This window comes from Medicago sativa, chromosome 4 (genome assembly GCF_051527215.1).
Source record: "Medicago sativa cultivar Bolivia chromosome 4, Bolivia_mono, whole genome shotgun sequence".
NCBI classification, from domain to species: Eukaryota; Viridiplantae; Streptophyta; class Magnoliopsida; order Fabales; family Fabaceae; genus Medicago; species Medicago sativa.
The window spans coordinates 61591573-61598903 of NC_140752.1; the positions used below are offsets into that span (position 1 = coordinate 61591573).

General features: G+C 31.7%; 1 long non-coding RNA gene across 1 annotated transcript; it reads left to right on the forward strand.

The window, feature by feature from the left end:
* Nucleotides 1–5612: 5612 nt before the first annotated feature.
* LOC146930440 (uncharacterized) lies at nt 5613–7038 on the forward strand. Its single transcript, XR_015006381.1, has 2 exons — nt 5613–6614; nt 6713–7038. It is a non-coding gene; the product is annotated as an uncharacterized LOC146930440 (long non-coding RNA).
* The last annotated feature ends 293 nt before the right edge of the window (nt 7039–7331 follow it).

The following is a 7331-nucleotide window of genomic DNA, read 5'->3' on the forward strand; positions in this document are numbered from 1 at the left end:
GGAAAAAGGGAAAAAAAGTTCAAACTACCCCACATTTTGAAAAGATTTAGGGTTCGGGGGTTAGTTACATAAAGGGAAGGTATTAGCACCCTTTATGTCCGTAGTATCCTACGGGAACCTCTTGATTTTATTTAACTTTTTGTGCTCAAACTTGCTTGCTTTTTCTTAAAAAAAGAAATTAGAGTGATGATTAAATAAAAGAAAAGGAAAGTTTTTTATTTACATTTTTTATTGATTTGGAAGGACATGGTCCTTTGCCTACGTACCCGTAAGGGATCAAAACCTCGTAGTTCAGGGTAGAAATTGACGTTTGATTGGTTGTGTGTTTTTTATTAGTTTTGAAAAAAAAAAGTTTTAAAGTGAAAAGCCAAGTGGTAAATAAGAATTGGTTTGTATTTTTTATATTGAAAGAAATAGACTCAAAGTAGAATTAAAATTGATTCGGAATTGGATTAAGAAAGAAAAATAAAAAGAACGATCACTTGATCTTGGATCAAGGTTTATTATGAAAATATTTTTTGTGATTTTGATTATTTGAATGTTTTTGTTGTTTTTGAATATTAATGAAAATTAAACTAACGGAGCAATAAAAATAAAAGCGCGTGGATTTTCGTAGTGACGTTGGATCACCACAAAATCCCTAATCTAATTTTTTTTGTATTTTTTGATATATATAAAGCGGTAAAGAAATAAAAGACACACACACACACATTGTTTCTCATTTATATTTACATTGGACCTAAATACATTCTAATTGCTAGAAAATAAATGACAATAATTAAAATGCTAAATAGAAATAAAATAAAATGGCAAAAATGCTAAAAAGTAAAAAAATAAAAGAAACTAATAGAAAAGGACAACCGAAGGGACAAAAGTACCGAAGGGACAAAATTCCGAAGGGACTTTTCCGAAGGGACAGAAAAAGAGGGAGAAGAAAAGAATAGCTCGTCAACACAAGCTAAATGAGGGAGAAGAGAGAAAAGTTCTTTGACAACTCAAGAGAACTTTTGGTGTGTTTTAAAGTGTGGAATGATGACTCTATTTATAGGTGAGGAGGTTGATGAGAATGGAAAAGTGGTTTAATGGTTTTTGATGGTAATTTATGGAATGGAACGCGTTTTGGCTTGAAATGGAAAGAAAATAGGATGACTTTGGTGATTGCCTATGATTGTGGCATGGGAAAGAAAAGAAAGAAAAATTGGACCCCGGACACTTTGGATTTTTTGACTCATTAAAAAAAAGTTATATAATAAAAAATAAAAAAACTAATAGAAGTAATTAAACTAAAAATAAAAAAGGTAAAATGGAAAATAATAGGAAAGAAAGTTTCTGACTCTGAGATTGTGCCTTTGAAAGTGGGGTGTAAACAAGACTTGAACTATGTTTTTTGGACATTTAAAAAAGGAAAAAAAAAGTGACTAAATTAAAAGAATAAAAATAACTAAAAATTAAAATTAAAATTACAAGAAAATTAATAAAAGATGAAAATTTTACTAAAAAAAAAAGAAAGGAGAGAAGAGGGCCTGACTTGAAACCAAACATGAGGTATTTTAAAATACCTCTCTGCCGAATTTTCACTAAAAAGTCAGAGACTAATCAGGGTCAAACGGCGCATGAATGTGGGACCTTAGGTCAAAAATTGGGGTATGACAAAACCCTAGTCGTCTTTGTCGTTCCTATACTAGCATTCTCTATTTTGTCTCTGTTAACATGGTATCAAGAGTATGGTTTGATCTACCTTGAAACACTAGTCTCTTCCGCTATTGAGTTCCCAAAAGATTTGGAGTGTCCTGTGATTGATTTGATTTCTGATTTGGAGTTTCCCAGAAGGGAATTTGTTAAAGAAGTTACAAATTTTTCCAAGTGAAAAAACCTCAAGAAGGTAGAAAACCCAAGTTGTTTCAATCTCCCCGTTTAACCTACATCGGTGAAGCTTTATGTGAACTAGGTCCAACATTAACCTGGTACCCTTTGAAACTATTGAAAATATTGGAGGGCTGCACCTACAACCAAGCAATGATATAATAGGACTTGCAAATGGTTCAAAAACCCAAGTAGATGGGATAGTCAAAGATGTACATGAATTTTCTTTTCCTACACATATGACAGTTATGGGGATGACAGATTAACAAGTGTGTTCCCTTCTTTTGGGAATATCATTCATTGCTAGTGCTCAAGTACTCATAGATTTGGAGAAAGGGAAGATCATGATCAGATCGAATGGTGATTCTCAGACCTATAATGTTGCTAGAAATGTAGAAGGACAACCCTCTGATGAGAGATGCAAGATGGAAAGGGTAAGGTATTCACACAAAACTACAACACTCAAGAGGCCCATAGTTAAACAAACTAAAGAGTCAGAGGAAGAGCTAGGTGAAAAAACAAGCATATGGGAATATCTAGCTATCTGGGGCCGAATGAGCTTTTGAAGAAAAACCAGCTTTTAAAATATGAGATAAGGTAGAAACATGTCATGATCTGGAACAACATCACATGGTTCACTAAATTCCATGAATCCAAGTTGCAATTTATGGAAGAATCTGAAAGGGAAAAACCAAGCAAAGACAAGTTGACTCCCCTCCCAAAAAGAAAATTCAATTTTTTTAAGGAATGGGTTGATTTGTGGAGAAATTAGGGGAGTAGTATGGATGGACAAATTCATAAGAAGATGATAAAGATGAGGAAGAAGAAGACATGGAGCCTGAAGGTTTGGGGTTCCCTAGCTCACATAGACAAATCCATGAAACTCGCGACATTAAACACGTGTTAAATGGGAGGCAACCCATAAGTTTATTTTCCAGTCATGTATTTTACATAGCCATTCAATCTAACAATTTCTTTAATATTTTTGTTTGCTAACTAGTGACTAGGTTGCTATTTTTATATGAATTACATAACCTTTTCTTTTCCAAGAACTTTAAAAATGATGTTTTAGTCTTGGAGAATTGTTCCAACCTTTAACAACAGCGGTCTAGCTTTCTTCCGAAGTTCAAGACCACGATAACTATTGGGACGTGCTGTGGAAAAACTCAAAAATATTCACCATATTAATTTTGAGCCAAATATATATTACACTCTCTCTACTATAACTCTTTCTATATGTGTATTCCATGTGGATTGTTATTTTTGCTCGAAATTATGGTCATTCTCTATGGACTATTGGTTACATTATCATACGCATGAGGCACTTGTTTTTGTACCTTGAGAATTTTTCAAGCCACCCTGAATTATTATTGTTATATCCTTTGTGAAACCACTTTAAGCCTCCATGCAATATTTCTTTCTTGGTTACTTATGTGACTTGAATCATGTCACAACTTTTGAACCCTATAATGATATATTTGTTTGATTTATTTGGAGTTAGATAGATTCTTGAAATACTTGTCATGGTTTGAAATTAAGTTTAGGATTTCTCTTTGGAATTAGCAACATCTTAAGTTTCGGGTGGGGTACTAGTAGAGCTTGCTTATGAAAAAAAATATGAAAAATAAAAATGTAGATGAAACTTTAAAATGATGGTCTACAAAAAAAAATAAAAAATAAGTAGAAAAACAAGAGCCTTCAAAAGATTTTCTCTTCAAAAAAAAAATAGAATAAGTAGTTTTACTAGTACCCATTTTTTCTTGGCATAAAAGCTAGTACCTCATAATCATTGCTTGTGACATTGTGAATCAAAGCTACTAGTTGGAAGGAAGTATTTCAAATAGGGAATCCTTATGTAACTAACTCCAAAATGTTTGTTAGCCTACTTTACCAAATATATCCCACCTTTAACCTAAGTCATGTTATAACCTTTGAAAAGACCTCTATATGTGTGTGTGGTAATATGTACCTTGAATGTATGTTTAGAATTGCTTCAATCTCGTAGCAAAGTACAATCAAATGATGACTGGAGTGTGGAAAATGCCTTGCCAACCTCACTAGTCTTAGGAGGTACATACATGTATATTGGAATTGTAAGTGGTTGAAAGTAAGAGTGTCTTCTCTAAGCCTGTCCCGTTTGTATGGAAGTAGTAAACTAGTCAAGTATGGAAGTGGGAAGAATAACAATCCCCGGAAAGGTATGTTCCCAATTCTTAAATTCATGTAAACTTTAACTTCTTGCTACTTTCTTGCTTGAGGACAAACAACAGTTTAAGTTTGGGGTTGTGATGATGGAACGTTATATGATATCTTTGGCTATGTTTTTAGTTATTTTCTTTGCATTTGAAGGCAAATTAGAAGTTATTTAGAGGAGTTCTCAATGGTTTGAGGAACAAATTGTAATGTTTTCATTCGAGTCATTGTAATTCACTTTTATCCAAAATCATGCAACTATAGGTGTTTTGAGTCTTTTTAGTGAGAAATCAAGTGAAGGATCAAGGATATGAACAATAGTTCTTAGAAGGTTTGAGGACAATAAAAGTGTACAAAATTCATTTCAAGTTCCAAGTCATTGCAAGACGGAAGCTAAGGACGCTCGAACGGAAGGGTTGCCTCGTGTGCCTCTGTGCCTCGAACGGAAGCTAAGTTCCAAGTTCATTATTTAGTTTATGATCTAAAGTCTGATTTAATTCGTATATGTCTGTTTCTATACTTTATCTATGGATGGAGTCTAGTAGGATTAACAACTCGAATTCCATTTAAACAAGACAATAATGAATTATTTAGTTTCTAAATTCAATTCTTTTAATCAAATGTCAGTATTGATTTAGGGGTATAACTCATCTTAAAGGAACGCTGCAATTGTAACTGGTTAAATTGCAGCGGTGATATATAAACTTTCACTGATTCATCACAGGATTATGTTCTAATTTCTTAAATCCAAAGAGACAAGTCATAAACTAATAATTTAGTAGAATTAATTCCAATAAACACAGAAGAGGGGATTCAAGGATTCCCTAATCGCCGTTACACTTCTGAATCAACAAACCTAATCTCACATTGGGTGGGCCAGTTAAAATTCTGCAACCACCTTTCAATCTTCTCTTTTATTTGCTTTTTAAATAAATTCCGCTAATTACTGAGTTCAACGACAATCCCTGTAGAGACGATAACTTACTGTTTCATTACTTTATACGATTTGACGCACTTGCCTAAACTAATCCATCAGTAAACGACATAAGATGGAAGTATATGTCATTCAGACTCACCTTGATGCCTCCTCTATCTCTTGGCCTATCAAAAAAACATTTCCTAAACTTTGATAAATTAATAAAATTTAAATAGGGTTAATAGGATTTTACCCCCCCCCCCCCCCCCATATGGGCGAATTATGGCATACCCCCTGTAAAGGAGATTCCCCTTTGTAATTTAAAGATTCTTTGGTTTAGTGGCACTGTGTAATTATGATGGAGTTAAACCAAAATCCGCCTGACAGGGGGTAAAAGCCTATTAACCCATTTATATATTCAAGCATCTATTACTTGAATTCCCAACATCAGTTTTATAAAATACATTTCTTAAAAGTCATTATATTTTATATTTCAATTTATAAATAAATATAGTGTTCTATCAATATATACACACACACTGTTACCTCTTCTACGCGTTACTTATACAACTAAGTTTTCTATTCATTTATTGGCGTTTTTCCTCTTTTTAATTTTTTTCTTCTATATATTACGAAAGGCTAATATATATTATATAAAATAAATTTTAATAAAAAATAATGAACTTTGATCATCATAAAAAAAATTATGTGAGAAAACGTACACGTTACTGATTAGCGCACTCTCTCTCTCTCTTCCCAAACACTAGCCGTCACCATTTTTCTTCTTCTTGTTCTATCAAAGAGGGGTGCTTTACGATCAATTTTGACCCAAAATCATCAATCTGAATTGTTTTTCTTTCTTAGTTAAATAAGTGAATTCCACATATTCAATCTTATTTTGTTTTTGTGATTTCATCATCTTTGCATCACTTTGTTTGTTTTGATTTATAGTTTTTGTACGATGTGTTTTTGATTACCCGTCTTAATGTGGTGTTTATTTGATTCAAGTTGAAATATTAACTTTGAGCAAGTGCATATTTAATCAATAACTTTTGCGTTGTCAACATTGTTGATCTGAGAACATGAGTCCGGAGATTTGAATATGGTCGTATTTGCAGGCATAAGTACTCTACAGTTTTATGCTATTAACATGAATGTTGTGAGTTTATTCGCAAATTCATCCTTTTTGTTTCTTTGAATTTGTATTGTATTATTGTACTTTGTCAATTTGAATGATTCAATATCGTTTATTTTAAAATAAAAAAATATGTGAGATCTTTACGTAGATTACTTGATCGATTGAGGGAGGTAAAAGGAGACACGAAGTATATTTATCAGAAACATTTAACATTAATTCTGATTTAATAAATGGCTTCTTGCATATTCTAAGGGATAAAAATAAATAATTGAAGTAGTAATCTTTAAGGGTAACGCGTAGAAGAGGTAACATTATATAAATGTTTTTTGTTAACCCCTTTATAAGGGAAGAATATATAATGTTATCCCTTTATAAGTAATAACTAAAGGGATTAACAAAATTTTATATATTATATGCAAAGGAGAAAAAATATGGCTCATAATCACATGTTGATTTATGCTATGATCATCTGTCTTTTCCCGTATCTTGTAGTAACTTTTAAGAGTAAGTTATTTTTCGCACCAATTTTGAATTTATAATTCATCTTTTACAAATTCTTATATCATGTATATAACACCATTCTTCCTTATTTATTAATGCAGCTGCAATTACCTGCGTTTGTAACCAAGACTGCCTAAATTTTTTTACACCTCTTGATAATTTGAAGTGCATTGATAATGTTTGTGAGGTCTTCTTGTAAAGTTATAATTGTATTTGTACTTTTATATTTTACTTTAAAATTTAATTTATATTTCTCTAGCCTTTCAATTTTTATAACAAGCTCTACAATGTATCATTATATTATGTCAGTATATGTACCTTAGTTTTATATTTTGAAATAATATGTACCTTAGTTTTCTTATAGAAGAAATCCCTAAATAATATATAGTAATAATAAGATACTATAATAAAGTATATTATTAAAGTATATCTTCCATTATGTAGATTGATTATTTATTCTTCTTATGTAGTATGCATTTAAAACAAATCATTGAAAAAAGCTAAATGTAAGAGTCTTACGCCATAAGTTCTTGCAAATAATATATCATACCCATTAAATAGCATAAAAGCTTGTTCGGAGAGCTCAACCTCTTAAAGAGGTCTTAGTTATCTTGAGGATCAGTCTCTGCACTTTTGGGCGGAAAATACCTTAGTTTATCCAACAAAACTGAAAAAGAACGTAACAATACGCGAATGATGTATATATTTTTAATGAATATA